This window comes from Mus caroli, chromosome X (assembly GCF_900094665.2).
Source record: "Mus caroli chromosome X, CAROLI_EIJ_v1.1, whole genome shotgun sequence".
NCBI classification, from domain to species: domain Eukaryota; kingdom Metazoa; phylum Chordata; class Mammalia; order Rodentia; family Muridae; genus Mus; species Mus caroli.
In genome coordinates, this window is record NC_034589.1 from 91,568,920 (window position 1) to 91,596,382 (window position 27,463).

A 27,463-nucleotide genomic window follows, 5' to 3' on the forward strand; every position below is an offset into this window, starting at 1 on the left:
TTTTCTTTTCTTTTCTTTTTTCTTTTTTTTTTTTTTGTGGGTGTTGTTGTTGTTGTTGTTGTTTTTAGAGACAAGGTTTCTCTGTATAGCCCTGGCTGTCCTGGAACTCACTTTGTAGAGCAGGCTGGCCTCGAACTCAGAAATCTGCCTGCCTCTGCCTCCCAAGTGCTGGGATTAAAGGCATGCACCACCACGCCTGGCCACATACATTTTCTTGCTACTATGCTATATACTTTCAATTCAGCATACAGTAGAGTTATCCCAACATGCTTCAAACCTTTCATAGCCACCCAACCCCCACTGTGAACTCTTCTTGGTTTTTACCTCATTAGTATTTACATTTTAAGCCATATTGTAGATGGGCACTCTATTTCCATTCACAACCTTTGCTGTGTTAAACAATTTAGGGAAGTGTAGGGTTTTGTTGTTTGTATTTGGGAAAAGAAGCCAAGTTGGTAATTCCTGTCAAGTTGTTTCAGCTTGCATCCATGCCAAATTAACTACAAGGGATGTAAAATGTAAAAAACTAGATTCCAGAAGAATAATCTCGAGCCGTCTTGACATTTTCTTCTTTTTAAACAGGAATACTTCCCTGACAAATGATTTCATCTTCTAAAGAATGAAGCTGCACAGCTAAACACTTCAGACTATTGTTGTAGGTTACGCTATGTCTTCCAATAAACCTCCTACCAACCTGTAGCAACAAGCCTAGAGTATCATAAGTACAAAGAAATATTATCTTTTGCTTAGTTTCCATGACGCACTCATATTTTCAATGTTGACAAAAAATAAACAGAAAATACATTATCAGAAAGAATTAAGCTAAAGCACTGAACATGTGGTTCTTCCACTGAAACAGTCTACTTCTTCCATATATGATGTGTCATCATCTCCTTCCATGGGTGGTATTCTTCAGTTATAGCATCACTGGCATAACCTATCTGCAGTAGAATTATCCCTATCAGTTCCTAAACTAAGCTTGACCATCCTGTATATCATGTTGCATGTGTTCTGTGGATCTTCCAGACTGAAGCCAGATGACAGGAGTGTACTTTCACACTGCAAAATGACCAAGTTCCTCATAGAGTTGTCATTCTTGTCAACCTTTGCCTTTTTGCCTTAAAGTTTCAATAGGAGTGGCTAAGGTTTATCTCCAGGTGTTTCTTTGCTGCCTTTCAACCCATTATTGAGTTGTCTCTGAAGGCTTGAGCTTTGGTGATTCTCTCCATGTCCATTGTCAATGTATGTGAGCTAGTGGTGATAAAGCAAGTGTATGCCAGTTGGTTTGACACAACCACCTTTTCAATGATTTTTCTCCAAGTTGTCTTCTGTGTTATTGCAGAGGTTTTCTTCCTGTTTTTACCTCCTCTTTATCTTCTGGAATTTCTAATCCTTTTTTGGTAGTTGACACTAAGGTCTTTTCCTTAAATTCCTTCAGATGTTGCACACAGAATTCACCAATGGGCTAAGTCATAAAGATCACTTCTAGGCCATGCTTTCAGTGATGTTCCACAAAGGCTCAGTTAGGTACTCAGTCCTAGGTCTAACCCATGACAAAATGGATGTGCTTCTGGTTTTCCTCCCTTCTTATGCAACAGTCCATGAGAAAAACAATCTCATCTCAGAAGCGTATATATATTCCAACAGTTCTGAAAGTTTTTTTTTCCAATTTTGAGAGTCTTCATGAATTCTAAGTTCTATATTTTTTTTGAGAACTGCTCTTAAAACCCTTTTTGGTTTTCTTTACTATCTGCTTGTTTGGTGACTAGCTCTGAACATATCTTGATGAATTGTTGCTTTCCTGAAACATTTCAAGGAAAACATTTAGAGGAAGATTCTTGGAATCTACCTCCCATTCAATAAAATTCAGATACTCATACCTTAACTAATCCACAATAGTAAATGTTCAATCGTGTGCATTGGGAATGAGATTAATATGCAGCTCCTTTCCAGAGTATAGTTTACTGAAATATTTCAAACTCTCTCATTTGATCTTATCCTAAGCATCTGATCACTTTGAAATGAACTGTTCCAGAATGATGCCTTCATTCAAATGAAAAGTGCTGATGATCAAGAACATTAATTGGGCAATTTGGCCTGAAAGGCCTCCACTGTTTGGTCTTGGGTCTGGGTTTCCTCAGGCATATTTGCTGAGTGACCATGAAGGAAACATGTCACAACACTGAAGCAACTCTTCACTTTGAAGTCTTAGAGTAGCCCAAACCACCTTATATCTGTATTTTGCAAGATCTTTTTACTAGATGAGCCTGGTTTGAGGATTTTCTACTCTATTCCATTTGTCACCCAGATGGTAGTCCTGAAATTATTGCCTAGTCTGTTCCAAATACCTCTGATCATTAGTCTATCTTACCCAGAATTTTACTGTGAATTTCCATCCTAAATAGGATAAAGTACAAACACCATGTTGCATCATGCTAGGTATTTAGTTAGCTACTACTTAATACTTTTTCAGTTTTATCTCTAATGTCTTGTTTTTAGCAAGAATTGGTTTCTACGATAAGCCAAACCTTTCCATAATTGTAACATATTCATAGTCTCAGAGCAACAGTGGTCACCTATAAAGACTCTCTAGTGAAAAACCAACAAATAGATAAATATTTCTCCAATATTGCACATCCTCCCACCTCAAACAAACAAACAAAGGCCAAAAGCCATTGTCTCACGTTCATGCATTTTTCCATGTCCTCATTTCCTATATGTTGTTGTTTTGTTTGGCACATTGAGTGCCAGTAAAATCAAAGCTAGCCTAGATCTTACTGTGCAGCCCAGCCTGGCATCAAACTCATGACAATTCTGCCTCAGGGTCTGAAGTATAGGAGTCACAGACAACACTCATCACTGCACTTTGCTGCCATCACATTTGCTTGGAGTCCCCACCAGCTCTGATTATAATCTCTGTTCTGTTAAGACAAAAATTCTATGCTTCTCTTCCTCCAGCAGGCATGCTTCAAGTACCTCGTGTACCTTTTACCCTTTGGTGAGCCTCATTGTTTCTCATCCTCTTCAAGTGACTAAGCTAAAATAGGTTAGCTATCTTTTCATTAATATCAATGGAATACACAGACACAAACTACAATAGTAGAGTGAAAACAATTTCATAAAGCATACATTGTGAAGTTAGTGACAATTCCAGTCTCCAGTGATGATTTTACTTGGCAGTAAATGTTTATCTGCCAAAGGACCCCAAACTGGAAAGGAAAGCTTTATCCATCTAATCTCCACCGAAATCCCATTGAACCCTCCCATTAAACGATAAATTTGTATTTTCCTCTTAAATAGTATTTTAAATTATAATAACACAGTTCCTGAAGTACGTGGTATTCTGATTTTATAGATTAGGAGACTGAGGTTATTAGATGTTCAGAAAGCTTTTGAGAAGGTCATGTTGTCTAGCTCATTAGCAGCACAGCAAAGAACAAAACAAGTTTCAAGTTACACTCTCCAGTGTGGTTTCCATGACATCTCAATGCCTTACAGCCACCACTAATGACATCCTTTATCAAGTGAATCTCAGACTAGAAGCATCTCTGTAGACAAACCATCCAGAAGTTAATACTATTTTTCTGTCAAAGCATGCAGACCACAGTAACTATGTTCTAAAGGGAATTCAAACCACAGAAGTATTTATAGAGTCAGAAATAAAGAGGTAAATAGAATCTATCCAAATTATTTATTTTACACAGGAAAAATCAGGGTCAGAAGTGGAAGAACTTTGCTCAAAGTCTCATTAAAACTTGAATGACACCTATATATTATTAGTAAGTTCTAGTAGCTGTCAAATGTTAACACTATTCATTAATCTTATTACTTACCCAGCAAAGTTAATAAAGGGTTATTAACCCTGTATTGCCATTGGATTATACTATGCTACCAATACATGAATGCTTCATTGACACAACCTGTTTCTTAATGTATACTCTATTACTCTAAAATATTTCCTTAAGATAATTGATTCAATATTTGACTTCCCTTAAAGTTTGACTTTAAGGGAAACTTTTTATTAGTTCTAAACTTGCCATTATTGCCTAATAGCATAATGACCTTTGGTTAATTCATACATTTTTCTTGCCTCAGTTTTCTCATACTTAAGTGTTAATAACTACTAATTCTGGAGATCTATCAATAGTATAGCATTTACTTAGCACACATGTGGACTTGAGTTCCATCAGCACTATTTCAAAATAGACAAAAATAATAGTGGGGTCTTATGTTGCTTTGAATATGCTCATCCCAGGGATTGGTACTATTTAGGAGGTGTGCCTTTGTTGGAGTAGGTGGTGTCTATGTGGGCATGGGCTTTGAGATCCTCTTCCTAGCTGCTTGAGAGTCAGTCTTCTAGCATACTTCACATGAAGATGCAGAACTCTCAGCTCCAGCTGTACCAGGCCTGCCTGGATGCTGCCATGCTTCTTTCTTGATGATTGTGGACTGAACCTCTGAACCTGTAAGCCAGCCCCAATTAAATGTTATCCTTATAAGAGTTGCCTAGGCCATGGTGGCTGTTCACAGCAGTAAAACCCTAACTAAGACAGGTCTCACAAATAGATTGCATTATTGTGTGTATATTAATGACACAGGGTACTAACCAGTGGCAGAATTATTGCCAATAAAGAGTGTTATCTATATAATCATATCATTTTGCATTCATAAAAATTCTGATATTTTCTAGATTTATCAAGCCATTATATCTCTCTTGAGTTTTACCTTGGGCACAGAATTGCTAAGGAAGTAGTGCCTATCATAGAAAGGTTTTGTGAGGATTCATGCACATTAAAGACAACCATCAGTTAGTTCCCATTATCTTTAGGATCCCAAACGCCATCACATATTGAGACCCACTACTCAATATGTCATTTTTATTTGACAAAAACTAATTTTTATATTTGGGGATAAAATATGATATTTTGGTCTATGTAAACACTGTATAAGGAGTTAGTGAGTCTATTTAACATAAACATCACACTATCAATATAATTTTCGTGATTAGAACATTAAAATGTGATAGCTTTATAATTTTAAAATATGTAATATATTATTAATAATCCTTGTTGTACAGTGACATAGGTCATTAAAGTTTTCATGTAGTCTATTCTGTGTCTTCTAGCCTTCCTTCCTTTTTCAGGATGTGATAAGCTCTTTCACTATTCTGTTTATGTGAGAGTAACTTTTAAAGATTTCTTATTTGAGAAGCTGTACAATTTGTCTTACTGTGCTTTTAAATTTTACTTAGTGTAATTTCTTTTATTTCTATACATGTTCTCAATTTCCATCTTTTTAAAAACTGCATAATATTTTAACCCCATACAAGAGAACTCCATACAAGTACCTCATTAATTCTGCAAAAATAATATAATCAAAACTCGAATTAATTTACAATATTATTTTCCATTCAGAATATACTTCCCTAGAATATTTTTCATTTCTAGATTTGGTAAGATTCTCTAGAGAAAAACATTTGATAATTAGCGGTGATTAAGATATTCAATATTCACTTGGCTTCTTGATTTCAAACTGGGTAGTACAACAATGACTGTTTTCATTCTAAGGAAGCTTAAAACCTGGTAACTATTCGCTCTACCAAACTGATGTTGAAGACCTTAAATATTTGTCGAAAGTTAATATTAGAAGATTAAAAAAAAAGCTAAGTTCTTAATTCCATTGGCAGTGATAGAATAGAGGAATTCACAAAACATGAAGAAAGCAGTCAAAAAGAAGTGAAAGCTTGTCCTTTCAATTTTCTATCTGAAACTATAGAAGGTACCCCTATTTTCAGGGTGGATATTCCCAATTTAATTGATATAATCAAGAAGATCATTTTCAGGCATGGCAAGAGATGAAATGTCTTGAGTACACGTGTGTTCAGGGAATCTTCTCATAGAGTTCTAGATCCTAGCAAGTTGACAATCACAATTAACTACCACAGGAATGTTATTGACATTTTTTCAATAACCAAAATCGTACTTGGAGATTTTCGTTATGAGTAGAAACTTCTACCTACATTCATTCATTTATAGAGGTATTTTAGTTGTTCCTTTGCAAGTTCCTTAAAAACAAACAGACTGACAAACAAACCCAATCCCTAAATATGTAGCACTTCTACTGCTTTAGGGAAGGAGTTTAGTAGCTCACCTGAACTATATCACTTCTGATATCATATATAATTTCCCCCCTAATTTAACATCAGTGTTGGAGTCTGGACATGTGATATCTAAAGTGACATTTTTGCTATTATACCTAACCCATCCTCAAAATTTTTCAGTGTCTGCCCATTATCTGGTGAAAAAAAGTCATCTTTGTGGAAATTATTTGCCAGCATAAAGACCAACTCTCTGGTGTTAGAAATCAAAAATCTTCTCTAAAATGGAACTGCTTACTAGCTCTACTGGCTAGTTTTGTGTCAACTTGACACAGCTGGAGTTACCACAGAGAAAGGAGCTTCAGTTGAGGAAATACCTCCATGAGATCCAACTGTAAGGCATTTTCTCAATTAGTGATCAAGGGGGAAAGGCCCCTTGTGGGTGGGATCATCTCTGGGCTGGCAGTCTTGGGTTCTATAAGAGAGCAGGCTGAGCAAGCCAGGGGAAGTAAGCCAGTAAAGAACATCCCTCCATGGCCTCTGCATCAGCTCCTGCTCCCTGACCTGCTTGAGTTCCAGTCCTGACTTCTTTCAGTGATGAACAGCAATGTGGAAATGTAAGCTGAATAAACCCTTTCCTCCCCAATTTGCTTTTTGGTCATGATGTTTGTGCAGGAATAGAAACCCTGACTAAGACACTAGCTCTGCACAGACTATATCTTTGTGTCCAAACTAAAGCTAGCAGTAACTTTCATTGCCTTCATAAATTAGGCACTTGGGCTATGAATATGATTTAAATCATTGTTGTAGTTAATTCTGATGTCAAGTTGACATAGTCTAGAATACTGAGAAGAAAAACCTCAACTATAGAACTACCTATATACAATTGGTCTGTGATAATACTATATTTATTGTTAATTGATATAAGATGGCCCAGCCCACTGTGAATGGCACTATCATCTAGGCAGGTGATCCTGACCTGTATAAGAGAGCTAGCTAGCTAAGTGTGAATAGAACAAACCAGAAAGTGAATGAGCAAGCATGAATTCTTCACTGTTATTGCTTCAAATTCTTCCTTAAATTAATGCCGTGTCTTTCCTCAGTCTTAGTGTGTGACCTAGGAAAATGTAAGATGGAATAAATATCTTCTTCCTCCAAGTTGTGTTTGTTCAGAATGTTTTGTCATAACAAGAGAAACGTAAATTGAACAGAAATTGATACCAGAAAACTTGTGTGTTTCTGTGATGAACCAGATCATGTGGCCTTTATTCCATTGGGTTGTTTGATTGGAGAATTAGAAAGTATTTTAGTGCCTTGAGCTGTAAAAGTCATCCAGTGTTCAGCGCTTAATGAGCTGTTATTGTATGTGATTACAAGATAATGCTGAAAACAACTGGGACTGCAAAGGCCTGCATTATGAAACTTCAGAGGGCAGCAAAAACTCTTTTAGGACCATTTATGTAATATTTGAGGTTAACAATCTGTGCATGCACAGAACAACAGCTTCAGCTTCTTTTCCCATGTCCATGCCTCCTGGATCCCTCGGACTGTCTCATTCTGGCCTTCACTCTCTGCCTCAATGTTGTGTCTCAGCCCCAAGCTGTCCTAGACACCACCTGCTGAACTACAGGCTAGATGGCCAGATAGGCTGTCCTCATACATTCTCGACTCTCTTTTTATCCCCAAATTCAATTCTCAGGGTTGCCCCTAACACTGTACCATACCATCACACACCAGTCTCCCCTTCCTTCAGCCCCAAAGCCAACAAATATTTCTCTTGAATACTAGCCAAAAAATAGGCAACACACAGCCAACATAGTCTTTGCAAATCCTGATAGGTAACAGAGACCATGAAACAACACACCTGAAAACAACAAAGAGAAGCCAAGAAATCAGCAGCTAGCAAGCATATGGTTATCTCATTAGATACAAAAACAAACAAACAAAAAAAACATTTTAAAAATCAAACACCCCTTCCTTATAAAAGTACTGGAAAAATAGGGATAATTAAAATAACCATTCTGTCAAAATCAGTCTATAGATTCAGCAAAATATCCATCGAAATTCTAGCACAAGTTTTTACAGATCTTTAAAGGACAATTCTTTTTAAAAATTAGATATTTTCTTTATTTACATTTCAAATGTTATCCCCTTTCCTGGTTTCCCTTCCGAAAACTCCTATCCCCTTCCCCCTTCTCCTGCTCATCAACCCACTCACTCCCACTTCCTGGCCCTGACATTCCCCTATACTGGGGCTTAGAACCTTCACAGGACCAACGGCCTCTCCTCCCATGTATGACTGACTAAGTCGTCCTCTGCTACATATACAGCTGGAGCTATGAGTGCCATCATGTGTATTCTTTGGTTGGTGGTTTAGTGCCTGGGAGCTCTGGGGGTACTGGTTAGTTCATATTGTTCCTCCTATGTCGGTGCACACCCCTTTAGGTCCTTGGGTACTTTCTCTAGCTCCTTCATTGGGGACCCTGTGCTCAGTCCAATGGATGGCTGTGAACATCCACTTCTGTATCTGTCAGGCACTGGTAGAGCCTCTCAGGAGACAGATTTATCAGGCTCCTGTCAGCAAGCACTTGTTGGCATCCACAATAGTGTCTGGGTTTGGTGATTGTATATGGGTTGGATCCCCAGGTAGGGCAGTCTCTGGATGGCCTTTCCTTCAGTCTCTACTCCACAGTTTGTAACTCCTTCCATGAGTATTTTGTTCCCCCTTCTAAGAAGGTTCAAAGTATCCACACTTCGGTCTTCCTTCTTCTTGAGTTTCATGTGGTGTGTGATTTGTATCTTGGGTATTCCGAGCTTCTGGGCTAATATTCACTTATCAGTGAGTGTATATCATGTGTGTTCCTTTGTTATTGGGTTACCTCACTCAGGATGATGCCCTCCAGGTTCATCCATTTGCCTAGGAATTTCATAAATTCATTCTTTTTAATAGCTGAGTAGTAGTCCATTGTGTAAATGTACCACATTTTCTGTATCCATTCCTCTATTGAGGGACATCTGGATTCTTTCCAGCTCCTGGCTATTATAAATAAGCATGCTATGAATTTAGTGGAGTCAGGTTGTTGTCACCCAGTATAGCTTCTTGGAATTTAGCTTAGTTCCTCTGGAAGAATGGATAAGTGCACCTAACTTCTGAATCATCTATCAAGTCTCCAGTAATGGTGTTTCCATACAGGTACACAATGTGGAGTAAATAAATGGTTTAGATATGGTTTATTTCCAGACAAATATTTAATTCATCTTGGGCAGATTTTATATGTATTATGATAGTAAGTTCAATTGTCCTAATGCCAGTTTTTTAAAAAAGTTTTTATCCATTGGGCATTCTTTGAAGGTCTTTTAGCCGAAAGGTGACAATATATATGCAACACTTGTATAAAATATGTGTTTTGTAGTGCCAGGAATTGATCTTGAGAATTCATGCATGCTAGGGAAGTACTACACTACTGATGAATGCCTCTGACTCCTTAAAATGTATTAAGTTATCGAACTAGGTTGAAATTCCCCACATATATTCAGTTTCTAATATCTGAAACATATGAATATTTCAAAGGATAGTATATGCATGTTACTAATTTAATAATTTTGAAATGTGGAAATTATCCTAGGATTCCCTCCCAAAGACATCATAAGTATCTTTATAGGTGAAGAAAGTATGTACTCATTGGATATGATATGGCTTTGTATATACAACACAAAAAGCCAAAATATGCAAAGAATTCATTATAAAGGCAAAAAATTGTTCCCTATAAACTCCATAGGGTGTATACCCTAGTTTCCACCATAATTTGAACTCCATGAAATTTTGATTTGGACTTTTGATCACTAAAATGATAAAACAATAAAATATGTAACTTCAAGTTCTATATTTGTCATAACTTGTTATTCTAAGTACAGGAAAGGAATATAGCAGTTGATAATGAAAAGAAAATAGTTGCTATAGAATATTGGCAACACTTTGACATCAACGTAGTTAATTTTGGTTATAGTTTGAAGATAATATGGTGTCTACGGGTTGAATTGACTGTAAGCAATAAAAGATTTTTCACTCTAAAATTTGAGCAACTGTAGGAATAGTGATTCCTTTTTCTAAGCTGGGAAACACTAGGTGAAAAAAGACATTAGGGAACAGATTCAAGTATCACCTTGTTATTAATTATTTTAGGTTGAGATGTCTATCAATCTCCAAGTGAAGTCATTTAATAGTAGTTGTAAAACCATGCCTGGAATTCTGGCTAAGTAATGTGGCCAGTGAATAACAAATACCACTGGAAGTATTCTGTGATACTTGGCTCTATGATACCCCTTTGGTCAACTCCTCAATGAGATGTAACACCTTCTTGGCACTGGGCTGTTTTGCTTGGTGGCATGTCTAGTTTGTTCATGGTCTTTTCCATTATATGGTGACTCCATTTAGATTTCTTTTATGTTTGTATATATATTTAGGAAGCTTCTCCAGTAGTAGTTTTCCACTTGACTTTTCAGAAGACCTTTGGTGTTGGTTGTTCAACCCATATTATCTTCTTTCCTCTTCTTTCCCATTCCTTTTACCATTTGAACCTCCTATTCTCACTTGTCTCTCCGTTAACACTATGTTCTGTTCCCCTTGCTTGGGAAAATGCTCTCTTTTTTCTTGTACCATTACTAAGTACCTAAACCTCTGTGGTTCTGTGGATCATAACATACATATTGAAATATTAAAAAACTCACACCCACATTTTCTTAATTGGTAAATAACATTCCACTGTGCAAATGTATCACATTTCCTTATCCATTTATCAGTTGATGGATATCTTTGCTGTTTCCAGTTTTTGGCTATCATGAATAGAGCAGCAGTGATCATAAATAACATCTTATTACTGATTTTTTAAAAAAGCCTTACTTATGTCAATAAGCATGGAAACACAAGCTAGTGCCCAAATAGAAGCTTCACTCCAATTGACTAACATTCATGTCACTGGAAGGTACTCTGCATTCTAGTGAAGCAGAAATACATTCAGCAATATCACCCAGCTCCAAACCCTGCAGGCTAAAGCAGCAACCTACCTGAAAAATAATCAAATACAACAGCAGCACAAATGTTATGGAAGAAACCAAACAATTTTTTTTTTATTTTTAAAATCTTTATTTATTTATATATNTACTTTTTCAAATACTTACATTTCCCAAATGAACTTATCAGTAGATATACATATTATGAGTATTTTATAAAGTTCCTTTCATTTATACATCAAAGCATACATATATATGTTAACATAATGTCAATATGTACCCACATTTAGAAACAAAATGGGTTTATTTATTTATTTATTCCATTTTTTTACACTCCAGATTTTATTCCCCTCCCAGTCCACTGTTCCACACTGCATACCTCCTCTCTGCCCCTTGTCTCCACGAAGATATCCCCACCCCCACCCAACCAGACCTCTAAACTCCCTGGGGCTTCCAATCTCTTGAGGGTTAGGTGCATCATCGCTGAATGAACACAGACCCAGAAGTCCTCTACTATATGTGTGTTGGGGGCCTCATATCAACTGGTGGATGCTCTCTGGTGCTGTAGTGTTTGAGAAATCTCGGGGAACCAGATTAAGAATGCTGGTCCTCCTACAGGGTCACCTTCCTCCTTGGCTTCTTCCAGCTTTACCCTAATTCAACCACAGGGGTCAGCAGCTTATGCCCATTGGTTGGGTGCAAATATCTGCATCTGACTCTTTCAGATGCTTGTTGGGTCTTTCAGAGAGCAGTCATGATAGGCGCCTGCTTATGAGCACACCATAGCCTCAGTTATAGTGTCAGGCCTTGAGGCCTCCCCTTGAGCTGGATCTCACTTTGGGCCTGTCGCTGGACCTTCTTTTCCTCAGGCTCTTCTCCATTTCCATCCTTGAAGTTCTTTCAGACAGGAACAATTATGGGTCAAAGTGGGATAGCACCCCCATACCTCATTTGATGTCCTGTCTTTCTGCTGGAGGTGAACTCTACAAGGTCCCTCTCCCCACTGTAGGGCATTTCATCTAGGGTACCTCCCTTTGATTCCTGAGAGTCTCTCACCTCCCAGGTCTCTGGTGCATTCTGGAGGGTAACCCCAACCTCCTACCCCCCAAGGTTGCTTGTTTTCATTCTTTCTGCTGGCCCTCAGGGCTTCAGTCCTTTTCCCCCACTCAATACCAGATCATATTACCCTCTCCCCTACCCCCTATCCACTTTCCCTCCAGGTCCTTCCCTCTTCCCCCCTTTTGATTGCTTTCCTCTCCCTCCCAAGTGGGACTGAGGCGTTCTCACTTGGGCCCTTCAGGTTGTTAACCTTTTTGAGGTCTGTGGACTGTATCTCAGGTATTCTGCACTTTTTTTGGCTAATATCAACTTATTAGTGTGTAGAGTACATACCATGCATGTACTTTTGGTTCTGAGTTACCTCACTCAAGATGACATTTTTCTAGTTCCATCTATTTGCCTACAAAACTCAGGATGTCCTCATTCTTAATAGCTGAGTAGTATTCCATTGTGCAAATGAACCACATTTTCTGAATCCATTCTTCTGGATCCTGGGATATTTGGGTTGTTTCTACTTTCTGGCTATCACAAATAAGGCTGCTATGAACACATGCCCCTGTGGCATGGTGGAGCACCTTTTGGGTATATTCCCAAGAGTGGTATTGCTGGGTATTCAGGTAGATCTATTTCCAATTTCTGAGGGAAACTCCAGATTGATTTCCAAAGTACCAGTTTGCAATCCCACCAACAATGGAGGGATGTTTCTCTTTCTCTACATCCTTGCCAGCATGTGTTGTCCCCTGAGGTTTTGATCTTAGCCATTCTGATTGTTGTATGGTGGAATCCCAGGATCGTTTTGATTTGCATTTCCCTGATCACTAAGGACTTTGAACATTTATTTAGGTGCTTCTCAGCCATTCAAGATTCCACTGTTGTGAATTTCCTGTTTAGTTATATACCCAATTTTTTGATTGGGTTGTTTGGAAACCAAACAGATTTTTATTGGATTTAAGGCCCACTCCCTGGGATGGAACCTATGCCTGACATTGCTAAAGTGGACAAGGACCTGAGACTAGATAGGATATAGACTTAAGGGAAATCCTAATACTATTTATCTGCTAAGGAACATAGCAATAAAATGACCCCTAATGTTGATTGCATATACCCATAGATCAGTTCTCACTCAATCCTCATCAGAGGAGCTGCTTTTTGGAGTAGATGGTAATTAACAGACTCACACAGCATGGACAATGTACAGCAGATGAGCCTGGAGCACTCAAGCCTAAATGCAATGTCTCTGGTATCTATACTAAAGAAGAAATATAATGATTGCAAGATCCAGAGATGGTGGATGAATCCAAGGAAACAACATTTTTTAGACATAGTAGGACTGATATTTTCATGATTACTTTTCTATTGCTGTGAAGAGACACCCATAACCATGAACAAGCAAGTTATAAAATAAAGCATTTAATTGGGAGCTTGTTTACAGTTTTAGAAAGTAAGTCCATGACTATCATGGTTAGAAACAAGGTAAGAAGCAGGCAGGCATTGTACTAGAGCAGTAACTAAGAGTTTCCATCTAATCTACAACCACAGAGCCAAGAGAGAGAAACTAGGACTAGTGTGAGCTTTTGAAATCTCAAAACCCACCCCCAGTGATACAGGTCCTCCAATAAGGGCACACCTCTTAATCCTTCCCCAAACCACTAATGAGAACCAAACTTGCAACTCTATGAGCACATGAGGGTCATTTTAATTCAAATCACCACATTTCACTCTCTTGTCCCCATAGACTTATAGTCATATCATAATGAAAAATACATCCAACTTTAAAAGTTGCATAGTCCTTCTCAATCTTGAAACAGTTTACAAATCGAAAGTCTTTTCTGAGATGACAATCTCTTAATGTAACTCCTTGTAAAAAGCAAATTACATACTTTTAGCATATAGTGTGACACAGAATACATATTACCATTCCAAAAGGAAGAAAGGGGAGGCTGGTAGGAAAATGCTGGACCAAAACAAAGACCCCAGCAAGGCAAACTTCAAATCCTGTAACTGCATGTCTTTATACAACTCTTTGATCTAGCACATCTTCCTCCTAGCTTGATTATGCCATCCTTCTCTCCTTTGAGCTGGTTCTACTTTCTGTTTGCAGCTCTCCTCAGCAGACACTCCATGGCTATGCTGGTATTTCCAGCATCATGAGATCTCCAGTGTAATTCAGGCTTCAAACAATGGTCTCTCTGGGCCTTCATCCAGGAACTTCCAAGCCACTTGACAGGCCTCAGTGACTTTCCTTACCTGTAGAGAAATATTCCAGAACCCTTTTCTTCCTGAATCCGTCAAGACTCTTAAAGCCAGAATCACATGGCTGGAGCTGCCACATTCTGGTTGCTTTGGATAGAACCTTACCTTCATCTTGGATTGATTACATTTGCGTAAGCTTTAACTTGTTGGTATTTTCCTTTGTTGAATAAGCATGTCTATGTTTTAGGAGAAGATTCTTTAGTCATTTCCTTTTTACAGATCACATGCTTAGATGGGCAGGACATGGACCTGTAGGCATCAGTCCCTTTATTCCATTTTAGCCCTGGGCCTTTCTTTAACTTCTCATCTTTTTCAGAATAAGAGTTGATCAACATTGAATTTGCTGGTGTTCTGTTTCTTTTCAAACTGAACTTTGTGTCTCTCTGTGCCCTGCTTTATCATTTTATTGTAGCTCTGCATAAGAGTGACCACTAATAATCACATGGAGGAGACAATTTCAAGTTATCTTAACATCTCCTCTGCAAAGAACATTAGCCCCAAACTGTTTAATTTAGCCTCAGACAGTCTTAGGACAGGTGCCAAAAACTCGGCCACATTATTTGTCAAAATATCACAAAAACTGTCTCTAGACAAGTTGCTAATATTGTTTTCTAATGAAACCACTCAACTTCCAAGCGCCTACTAGGGTGACCCATTAATCATCACTTAGCATGCTCGGCCACTTTCTTAATCCAAAGTCCCAACATTTTCTGTATTTCTCCAACAAGCAGTACAGTTAGTCAGGCCTTCCATAACAATACTATAGTGCCTGATACCAAACTCTGTCTTAGTTACTTTTCTATCAGTATGAAGAGACGCAGTGTCCTATGTCCAAAGCAACTAAGAAAGCATATAACTGGAGGCTTCCTTATAGTTTCAAAGGGTGAATCCATTTCTATCATGGCAGGAAGCAAGGCAGCAAGCAGCTAGGCATGGAACTGGAATAGAAGCTGATAGCTTACATCTGACATCTGACCCACAAATACAAATACAAGGGGGAGGGAGAGGAGAAAGAGAGAGAGAGAGAGAGAGAGAGAGAGAGAGAGAGAGAGAGAGAAGGGAGGAGTGGTGGGTGGCTGGAGTAGGCCCCAATGATATATGTCCTCTAACAAGACACACCTCTTATTCATTCCCAGAACAATACCAACTAGAGACCAAGTATTCAAATATTTGAGCCTACGGGGAGGGGTGCATATTCAAATCATTAAAGATGCATCTATGAACTCTAGAGACTGTGGCAGTATGCACAAGACCCGTATAGTTCAAGGCAGATGGTATCACAGCACTAAGAGAAATGAACCAAGTCCCATTCTTAACTAGGAAGCCATTTGCAATTGATACTTGCTGGCAAAGGGAAAATTAGTTTTCTCTAATGGAGTGTCACTGGTTTTATCAATCACACTCCAGAGCAGGTCTCATGCTTAGGAGTAGTTGGCCAACACTAAGCAGACTCTGTATTGTTATTGTGTGTATATGTGGAGGGGTAATAGGGTGGAGGGGTTCTTATTTCATTGTATATATTTATGGCTACTGGATTTTTGTATGTTTTGATTTTCTTTTTTTGGTGTTTGTTATTTTTGTGCTTTTTCGTTTTTAAATAAAGAGAAAGAATATAAAGTTGGGTGAGCAGGGAGGTGGAAAGGATCTAAAGGATTTTGGGTAGGGAAATACAATCAAATATACTTTTAAAAATGTCTCTAGAGATTGAAATTTAAGAACCATTAGAATGTTGAGGGTATTTCAAACAATGAATCTAGAAAGAGCTATGTTGTTTCTCTTAAAATGAATGTCAAGCTGTATTTTCAGATAAAACCTTCAAAGCTGAACTTATCCATTCTTTCAGTGCTGTCTTTTCAAATCTTTGGTACACCAGATCACAAAAGTCTTTCATATGTTCTTTCATATGTGGAAAACTACAGAGGTAAAGGAAATGAATGCCAGAAATCACTAAGGACATGAAAAGGGGAAATGAGAAATGGCTATAAAAGATGGGTATTAGAGGAGGTGAGTCTGAACAAAGTACCTTATATACATCTATGTGATGTCATAATAAAACCCATTATTTATATAATTAATAGATACTAAGAGCATTTTTGCTGCCTAGGTTGCTGGAAAGGGGGATAATTGAGTGCTCAGCTCTAAACAGGACATTTAGATGACTGCCTCTAATATTCATAGAATGTTGCAAAATAAGGAACAGGAAGACTATAAGAGCTAGAAGGCAGAGAATAGGGCAGCAAAATGCTATGTTGAGTATGACACAGGCATTGCATTCATTAATGCATAAGAGCTATGCTTGCCTATAGCAGACAATTGTATAAGATTGGACCTGTCATCAGCCAGTTAGTTATGAATAGAAAGAGGTTGATGGGGCTTACCCATCTCTTCTAAATTACTATCTAGTGATAGGAGAGGTAGCCACTGCCTTAAGCTGTGTACCCAGTGATGAGCTCACCAGTGTCCGGTGAATAACTCAGTACCCATCATCATAGAGATAAACCCAGTTTGTAAATCAAAACAAAAAGATATAACCATGGAGAGGAGCCTGTAGGGAATATGGGAGAATTTACAGGAGTTGGCTGGGGATAAGAAGGTGGGTGATAATAGTAACCAGAACTCATAGATATCTTACACAGATTTATGGAGTTGCCAAAGAACAAAGTAAATTAATAAAAATATTAAAAACTAAAAATATCTCCAACTACTAGTCATCTAAACCAAAGAATATTAGTTTTATTAAACATATCCTTTTCTCATTTCTGCTCATTTTAGTTTCAAAATACTATTTAATCTATTTTTTCAGTTAGTCAGGATTTCTTTTTTTTTTTTTTTTTTTTTTTTTGTTTTTAGAGACAGGGTTTCTCTGTGTAGCCCTGGCTGTCCTGGCACTCACTTTGTAGACCAGGCTGGCCTCGAACTCAGAAATCCGCCTGCCTCTGCCTCCCGAGTGCTGGGATTAAAGGCGTGCGCCACCACGCCCAGCCAGGATTTCTGTTGTATATCATCAGAACTATTTTTATGGTTTCCTAAATATTTATACTATTGTTACCCTACTTTCTCCATATCCATAATTCTTACATCTACCAGAGATTTATCTAAAAAATAATTCACAGTCATAGAATTCATGTTCTTCAAATTGTTCTTCTATTCTGCATTGGTATTTCATATGTTCTTTTATTCAATATATTCATCACCCATTAATGAGCCAGACACTGTACAGGTCATAGGGGATCCAAGGTGAGAAAATGCAGACAGTCATTGTTTCATGGAGGTCACAATGAATAAAGTCTGAGAGCTTTGTCAGAGGGTGCAAAGACTCCATCACCAGGATGCTGTATATCTTTCTAACTTTATTACTGCTGCTGCTTCTCTTTACTTCCCCCTGCATTCAGATACAGGAAATTTTTGCTGTTTTCCTTGGGGCTCATGTTTTTAAATTCCATTTGTTAACTTCAATATTCCCACCTCTGCTCGGAATACCATTTAGGCCCCCTCCTCCTTTAGGTGCATCAATTTTTCTTTAAAGGCACTCCATTATTTATCTACTGAACTGTTTCCCTGATACCTTAGGCCCACTTCTAACATATCACAATCATAGAAGCTATTTTTTGATGTAGTCATCATCTCCTCTCTTTATAAGTGGCTTGAAATTATCAAAATATAAATTAAAGCATTGGAAGCTGATTTCTTTAAGTCCTGCTATAAATACCCATGTTTCTTTAAAAAAGAGCAGCCATTTTAAGAGGAGAATGAATACATAGGAAGTGTGAAAACAGAAGCTTAGTTGGCTGTCATGGATGTTACAATTCTTTTCTCATATAGAGGCTTGGAGATGGATACCTTAGCCCTGAAGATGGTATTTCAAGAAAATGAGATTCAGGTCCTAGAGAAGATAAATAGCCATTTTAAAAGGACAAAAGATACACTGACTATTGTAAATCCTTTACAGTAAATGCCCCAAGGAAAGAAGTACAAAGGCGAGCTCAAGTATTGGCTAAAATAATAAATACACAAACTTCACCGGGCAGGCATTTTAAAGAGGACAGGGATTGTGCCAGAAACTCAGATTGTTTCTATCTCTTAGTGTCAAGACTTGGAGAGAACAAGTGCTTTGAATTATATAGTTTTCAGAGATATGACCCCATTTATTTATCTTTGTATCTTTACTTCACACCCCAGGCACCAAACCGACTGATCCAATCAGGTCTTTAGAACAGCAAGAGTCACTTGAGCTGTAATAATATGTATGAGATTTTCTTGGTATATTCCAGGCTGGGTAGGGGATTTTTCCTAAATTCATAGAACTGAGCATTCTGGTTGTGGGTCTGCATTTCAAATGACTGGTGTAGGGGGATTAGTAACTGAGTTGAATGATAAGTCCCTACTATGGGCAAAGGTGATAGCTGCTGTATGTTCTTATAAGAGAACTACCAAAAGAGCTGAATTTTCTGCCCTCAGAAACTACATTTTTTTTCTGCTAGAGAAGAAGAAAAATACACATAAAAAGATATCCTGAGCACTAAGTGAGAGATCCCAACAATGAGTGGTTCACATACATGGTAAGAGGAGCAATTTTCCACCATCATTTTAATCAGGAAGATTCATTGTTCATGGTTATAGTCCCCTTCACAGCCTCTTGAGCAGCTAGTTTTGGAAGAAGAGGGCATTAATGAAACCAGGAGGCACTAAAGCCTGAATAGACATTTCCCAGCATGGTTGAGTACATCCAGATTGAGATCCTTGAATTAATACTCTCGCCAACTTGAGTTGTTTTTAAAGTTTCTATCTACTTGTAAGGAGCTGGAACATTTTGTACCCAATTCTCTAACCTCTATGAGAAACCTGATATAAAGCAATCATGCTCAGCCTTTCACATGTCCCTGACAGAGCCATAGGGCAGCAACTTTTACATATGCCTAGAGAAAGAAATCACTTGCTGCTGTTTTTATTATCTGACATATTAAATAATTGAATGCTTTGCTCTATTACAAACACAACTGAAAATCTAAGAAGTTAAAATTCCAGATCAAAGCAAATAAATGTTAATGAGAAAAATGTCCAAATGTGTGGGTGTCAGGTATTATGTGCCACAAACAACATATGAGTCAGTAAAATACAGTGATCATTTAAAGAAGCAAAGGGGAAACAGTGAAATGGCTCAGTGGGTAAAATTCACTTGTTGCCAAGAATTAACATGTTGCCAAGCCTGTTGACCTGTTTGATTCTCAGGGTACACATGGTAAAAGGAAAGATGAATTCCTTCAAGCTGTCTGCTGACCTCCACAGATGCTCCATATCACATGCACAACATTCACACACACACACACACACACACACACACACACACACACACACACACAGAGAGAGAGAGAGAGAGAGAGAGAGAGAGAGAGAGAGAGAGAGAGAGATGTTTGCAAATAAATAAATATGCTTAAAGAGAAAAATGTATTAAGACTAAAAATAATCAGGTAAGTAAAAGCATATAATGATACTAGTGGAAAATTCAGTTTATAGACACAGGTAATGAGGATACAAGGGTGATGGAAGTGTTTCAAACTTAAAGAAAACCAAAAAGTCACAGACCCTGAATTTTCAGCTTGTTGACTTAAGCTTCTTTCATTAATTCCTTTAGTATGTACTTTTCCAGACTGGAGAAACATATTTTACTATTGCAAAGGTTTGGTACCCAGCAGCTATATAGTGGTTCACAACCATCCTTATCTTCAATTTGACACCTTTTTCTGAACTCCATGGGCACCAGCACCAGCACATAGCACATTAGCACATCATTATATATATATATATATATATATATATATATATATATATATACATATACATATATACATATGTGTGTGTATGCAAAGGAAAAACACTCATGCACATGAAATCAAAATAAATAAACATTTAAAAGCTAAAATTAATTTTACTTGTGGTTTGTTGTTGTTGTTGTTGAAGGATCATGCTTTCGCCATACAGCACACAGGCTGAACTCAAATCCACAATATCACTACCTGCACCTATCAGTGGTGGAGTTATAGATATCTACCAGCATGCTCTGATTATTAGGTGATTTTTATTTCTCAAACTTTTATAAAAATTGGGTTGGAAGAAGCAAAGACAACTGAGGTTTAAGACATAGGTTGAAACTAAAACTCTTATTTATCATAATTTGTGTTTCCTGATTTATTGCTAGCTTTAAATTTTCTTACAAGATAGATCTCTAACTTCTTTTTCAGAATCTAGTTATGATGCTAGTGTGTCATCCATAAACAGGTTTGGGCCTGTGTGTGCTGCCAAGACTCCTCTATGATGGCTTCTATAGGGAACTTATCTTGCAGTCACAATACCTAATAGCTCATTTGTAACTTTTATCTATAGCTTCTTTCTCATTTCACTTGGAGTCATTCTTACCTTGTTTAGGCAGCTATTGTAAAAATAAATGGAAGTTAGTCATTTAGTTCATTTAAAACTTCATTTTACAACGTAATATTTGGCTTAGTTGTAAGAGTGTTTGGCTAACATGCACAAGGCCTAGAGTTGCATACTCAACAGCATGAAAAGACACATAAATAAAAATTAAGAATAAATCTTTGCTCTAATGTGTCTGCTGCTTAGATCAGTAATGGGGCCGGGACATGTAAGAGTCAGGATGTCTCTCTTGTTTTAGAAACTCTGTGAATAACTTTAAATTGAGAAAATTTACATGGTAGCTTCACTTTGGCATGGCTCATGTTTGATTTTGGCCTGGGAAAAGATTTATGGATATATCCAGTATTTATAACCCTCATTTGGACATACAGCATAATAAATGATAGGCCCCCCAGGGCTAAACCTGGAGCCTGTAAAGTTCAATATTTTCATCCCCAGCATAAATTATAGTAGATGGTATCAGCTGTATCAATGGAGATCAATTAAATTATAATTGCAAAGAAGGAACTTGAACTTCTAATTATTTCTTCACATTGTAGCCACACTGGTCTTAAAATACTACTTAAATATCATTGCTTTGATATCCAGCCTAAAATGAACCTCTAACTTCTCATCCAAACATAAATTCATATTCTAGGTACATTATACCCATGAACTATATTTGTTTTTTTTTATTTTAATAGTATATGTTTAGTATATGTTAACGTGGTTAGTGTTACATTTTAATACACACATACAGAAAGAATAGATTAAAGTCATTAACCATTTAGCCACCTTTCCCCAACCCACTGCCAGATTGTACTACTTACACTTGTATATTTATGCTGTCTTTTTAAATTTTAATGTGTGAGAAAGAATGGGTCAGACTTGTTTTTCTGTGACTGTTTTAGTTCATTCAACATTATACCCTCAATTCCTTTGCAATTTGATGCAAATAAAGGTTGTATTCTTCCTCATAACTGAGTAACTTCCTCTTTTTCTTCATATATTAATGGGCACCTATGTTGATTTTACATCTTTTCTACTATGAATAAGGTTTCCACAAATAGGTGTAGATAGGCGTTTATTTGTACGGTGATTTCATTTCACTTCAGATACTATCATGGTAGAATAATATGCAGATTTATTTTTAGTTCTTTAAGGACACTCCACACTGTTCTCCACAATTGTGGCACTAATTTAGATTCCTACTAATATTATATGAGAATTTATTTTCTCTCATCTCCTCACAAGTACTCATTTTAATAGTACTCATTTTAGCTAGGCTGAGAAGGAATTTCAGTGTGGGTTTTAACTATGTTTCCTTAGTGGTTAATGATACTGTGTTCTTCTACCTTATATTACTGTCAGTTGAATTATATATTGAGATCATGTATCTAATTTTAAATTGGATTTATTTGATGTTTGGTGATTTTATTTTTATGTCTTATTTGTTTGTTTGCTCTTAAGTGTTTTGAGTTCTGTATATTCTGGACCATCTTCAACTATCAGGTGATATTGGAAAATACTGTCTTCTGGTCTCACTGGATTATCAGGGCTTGCCTACTTTTTGCTTTATTTGTACTCATGTAAGTTCTTCATTTTCTGTAACATTTAAATCAAAACAGACCACTGAATATAATGTATAAGTTATAACAGTTTTAGAAAATGTAGGGGAGAATCTAGATGATCTATAGATAGATACAATATTTTAGACTTCACCCAAAGTGCATTACACATAAATTAAGAGTGATAAACTGTATTTCACCAAAATTATAATCTATTGTTTTATGAACCATTGAAAGTATGACCATAGAAGGGACAGACTTGAGAAATGCTTTGAAGCTGCATAAATTACTTATCTGACAAAGGACTAATATGTATAATAATGATAATAATAATAATAATAATAATAATAATAATACCTGCCAGGCACAGAGCATGACAAAACAACAACGTGTTCAGTTTTTTGGGGCACCCTTATTTTAGAACACAAGGTAGGCAGAGGCAGGTGGATTTCTGAGTTTGAGGCCAGCCTGGTCTACAGAGTGAGTTTCAGGACAGCTATGGCTACACAGAGAAACCTTGTCTTGAAAAACCAAAAAAAGACTGGGTCACCTTGTGTGCGGAGTCAGCGGACACCCCCACATTCCCTAGAGGACTCTCCACATGATCTTAGGACCACTGATAAGTGGAACACCACTTCTGTTTCGATCCAATTGTGTGGGACCTGAGACAGCATTAGGGAAGCAGGAAACCAGCATGACCAGGAGCACAAGTCCTTGCTGGTCCGCACCAGCACCGGGTCACCTTGGCCACAGAGTCTGTGGACACCCCCACAGTGCCTAGAGGACTCTCCACTCGATCTTAGGACCACTGGTGAGTGGAACACAACTTCTGTTTCACTCCAATTGCATGGGCTTGAGACAGCATCAGGGAAGCAGAAAACCAGCCTGACCAGGGCCACAAGTTCCTTCCGGTTGGTACCAGCACCAGGTCACCTTGTGTGCTGAGTCGGAGGACACCCTCATGGTCCCTAGAGGACTCTCCACGAGATTGTAGAATCACTGGTGAGCAGAACACAAATCAATTCCAATCCAATTGTGATGGGTCTGTGACAGCAGGAACAAGCACACTGGAGCCCTTCCTGACCATGGGCTCGGGTTCCTTTTGATCAGTTCTGGTTTACCTTGGTTTTGAACAGACCAGACAGCTCCTCTTTCCTCAAAAGAGACACCACTTTGAGGCACTGTAACATGCCCAGGATCGTAGGACAACAGGATCCCAGGATAACAGGAGCTGGGTCACACCAGTATGTCAGGGTCTCAGAGGAACTTGACTGCCAAGAGCTCGGAAACACCCAGAATCATAGGTTCATAGGAGCCCACAATCAAAGGATCACAGAGAAAGGTGGACTCTGAGGAGTCCTGAATCAACTGGGATTATAGGAAGGACAGGCTCCAATCAGATATATTGAGGACAGCAAATACTTGAGATAATTGGATGGGAGGAGGCAAGCATAAGAACAAAAGCAACAGAAACCAAGGTTACTTGGCATCATCAGAACCAAAGTCTCCCAAGATAGCAAGTCCTTGGATACAACATCACACCAGAAAAGCAAGACATAGATCTAAAGTCACTTCTCAAGACGATGATGGGGAACTTTAAGAAGGAAATACAGGAAAACACAGTTAAATAGCTAGAAGCATTTAAGGAGGAAACACAAAAATGTCTTAGAGAGTTATAGGAAAACGCTACCAAACAGGTGATGGAATTGAACAAAACCATCCAGGATCTAAAAATGGAAGTAGAAACAATTAAGAAAACCCAAAGGAAGACAACTCTGGAGATAGAAACCCTGGAAAGAAATCAGGAAACAGAGATATGAGCATCAGCAACAGAATACAAGAGACAGAAGAGAGAATCTCAAGTGCAGAAGATTCCATAGAGAACATGGGCAATCAAAGAAAATGCAAAATGCAAAAAGATCCTAACTCAAAACATCTAGGAAATCCAGGACACAATGAGAAGACCAAACCTATGGATAATAGGAGTAGATGAGAATGAAGATTTTCAACTTAAAGGGTCAGTAAATATCTTCAACAAAATTATAGAAGAAAACTTCCCAAACCTAAAGAAAGAGATGCCCATGAACATACAAGAAGCCTCCAGAACTCCAACTAGACTGTACCAGAAAACAAATTCCTCCCAACACATAATAATCAGGACAACAAATGAACTAAATAAAGACAGAATATTAAAAGCAGTAAGGGAAAAAGGTCAAGTAACATACAACGGCAGGCCTATTAGAAATGCTCTAGACTTCTCACCAGAGGCTATGAAAGCCAGAAGATCCTGGACAGATCTCTTAGTGCAGACACTAAGAGAATACAAATGCCAGCCCAGGCTACTATACACCAAAAAACTCTCAATTACCATAGATGGAGATACCAAAGTATTCCATGACAAGACCAAGTTCACACAATATCTTTCCATGAATACAGCCCTTCAAAGGATAATAAAGGGAAAACACCAATACAAGGACTGAAACTACACCCTAGAAAAAGCATGAAATCAATCCTTCAACAAACCTAAAAGAAGACAGCCACAAGAACAGAATCCCAACTCTAACAACAAAAATAACAGTAAGCAAAAATGAATTTTCCTTAATATCTCTTAATATCAATGAACTCAATTGCTCAATAAAAAGACATAGACTAACAGACTGGCCACACAAAAGGGACCCAACTTTTTGCTGCTTAGAGGAAACCCATCTCAGGGAAAAAGACAGACACTACCTCAGACTGAAAGGCTGGAAAACAATTTTCTAAGCAAACTGTCTGAAGAAACAAGCAGGAGTAGACATTCAAATGTAGAATAAAATTGATTTCCAACCCAAAGTTATCAAAAAAGGACGGGCACTTCATACTCATCAAAGTTAAAATCTTCCAAGAGGAACCCTCAATTCTGAATATCTATGCAGCCACATTCATTAAAGAAACTTTAGTAAAGCTCAAAGCACACATTGAACCTCACACAATAATAGTGGAAGACTTCTACATCCCACTCTCATTAATGGACAGATCTTGGAAACAGAAACTAAACAGAGACACAGTGAAACTAACAGAAGATATGAAACAAATGGATTTAACAGATATCTACAGAACATTTTATCCTAAAACAAAAGGATATACCTTCTTTTCAGCACCTCATGGTACCTTCTCTAAAACTGACCATATAATTGGTCACCAAACAGGCCTCAACAAATGCAAAAATATTGAAATTTTCCCATGCATCCTATCATATCATCATGTACTAAGGCCGATCTTCAATAACAACATAAATAATACAAAGCCAACATACACGTGGAAACTGCACAATACTCTCCTCAATGATACCTTTGTCAAGGAAGAAATAAATAAAGAAATGAAAGACTTTTTAGAGCTTAATAAAAATGAAGCCACAAAATAGCCAAACATATGGTACACTATGAAAGCATTCCTAAGCGGAAAAGTCATAGTTCTGAGTGCATCCAAAAAGAAACTACAGAGAGCATACACTAGCAGCTTGACAGCACACCTAAAAGCTCTAGAACAAAAGGAAGCAAATTCACACAAGAGGAGTAGACTGCAGGAAATAAACAAACACAGGGGTGAAATCAACCAAGTGGAAACAAAAAGAACTATTCAAAGAATCAACCAAACCAGGAGCTAGTTCTTTGAGAAAATCAACAAGATAGATATATGCTTATCCAGACTCTCTACAGGGCACAGGGACAGCATCATAATTAACAAAATCAGATATCAAAAGGGAGACATAACAACAAATCCTGAGGAAATCCAAAACACCGTCAGATACTTCTACAAAAGGCTATACTCAACAAAACTTGAAAACCTGGATGAAGTGGACAAATTTCTAGATAGATATCAGGTACCAAAGTTAAATTATGATCAGATTAATGACCTAAACAGTCCTATATCCTCTAAAGAAATAAAAGCAGTCATTAATATTCTCCCAACCAAAACAAAACAAAACAAAACAAAACAAAACAAAACAAAACAAAAAAACAAAATCCAAAAAAACCCAGGAACAGATGGGTTTAGTGCAGAGTTCTATCACACCTTCAAAGAAGAGCTAATTCCAGTTCTTCTCAAACTATTCCACAAAATAGAAACAGAAGGTACTCTACCCAATTCATTCTATGAAGCCACAATTACTCTGATACCTAAACCACAGAAAGACCCAACAAAGATAGAAAACTTCAGACCAATTTCCCTTATGAATATCTATGAAAAAATGCTCAATAAAAGTCTGGTTAACCAAGTCCAAGAACACATCAAAACAATCATCCATCATGACCAAGTAGGCTTCATTTCCAGGGGTTGTTTAATATACGGAAATCAATAAATGTAATCCACTATATAAACAAACTCAGGGACAAAAACCACATGATCATCTTGTTAGATGCTGAGAAAGCATTTGACAAAATCCAATACCTATTAAAGATAAAAGTCTTGGAAAGATCATAAATTCAAGGCCCATACCTAAACATAATAAAAGCAATCTACAGCAAACCAGTAGCCAACATCAAAATAAATGGAGAGAAGCTGGAAGCAATCAGACTAAAATAAGAGACTAGACAAGGATGCACACTTTCTCTACCTATTCAATATAGTACTTGAAGTCCTAGCCAGAGCAATTCGACAACAAAAGGAGAGCAACGGGATACAAATTGGAAAGGAAGAAGTCACAATATCACTACTTGCAGATGATATGATAGTATATATAAGTGACACTAAAAATTCCACCAGAGAACTCTTAAACCTGATAAACAACTTCAGTGCAGGAACTGGATATAAAATTAACTCAAACAAATAAATGGCCTTTCTCTACACAAAGGATAAACAGGCTCAGAAAGAAATTAGGGAAACAACACCCTTCACAACAGTCACAAATTATATAAAATACCTTGGTGTGACTCTAACTAAGGAAGTGAAAGATCTGTATGATAAGAATTTCAAGTCTCTGAAGAAAGAAATCAAATAAGATCACAGAAGATGGAAGGATCTCCCATGTTCATGGATTGGCAGGATCAATATAGGAAAAAATGGCTATCCTTCCAAAAGCAATCTA

General features: G+C 37.5%; 1 pseudogene; it reads right to left on the reverse strand.

Moving 5' to 3' along the window:
• Window positions 1-822: 822 nt before the first annotated feature.
• On the reverse strand, window positions 823-14,530 carry LOC110286301 (annotated as a pseudogene).
• Window positions 14,531-27,463: the final 12,933 nt, after the last annotated feature.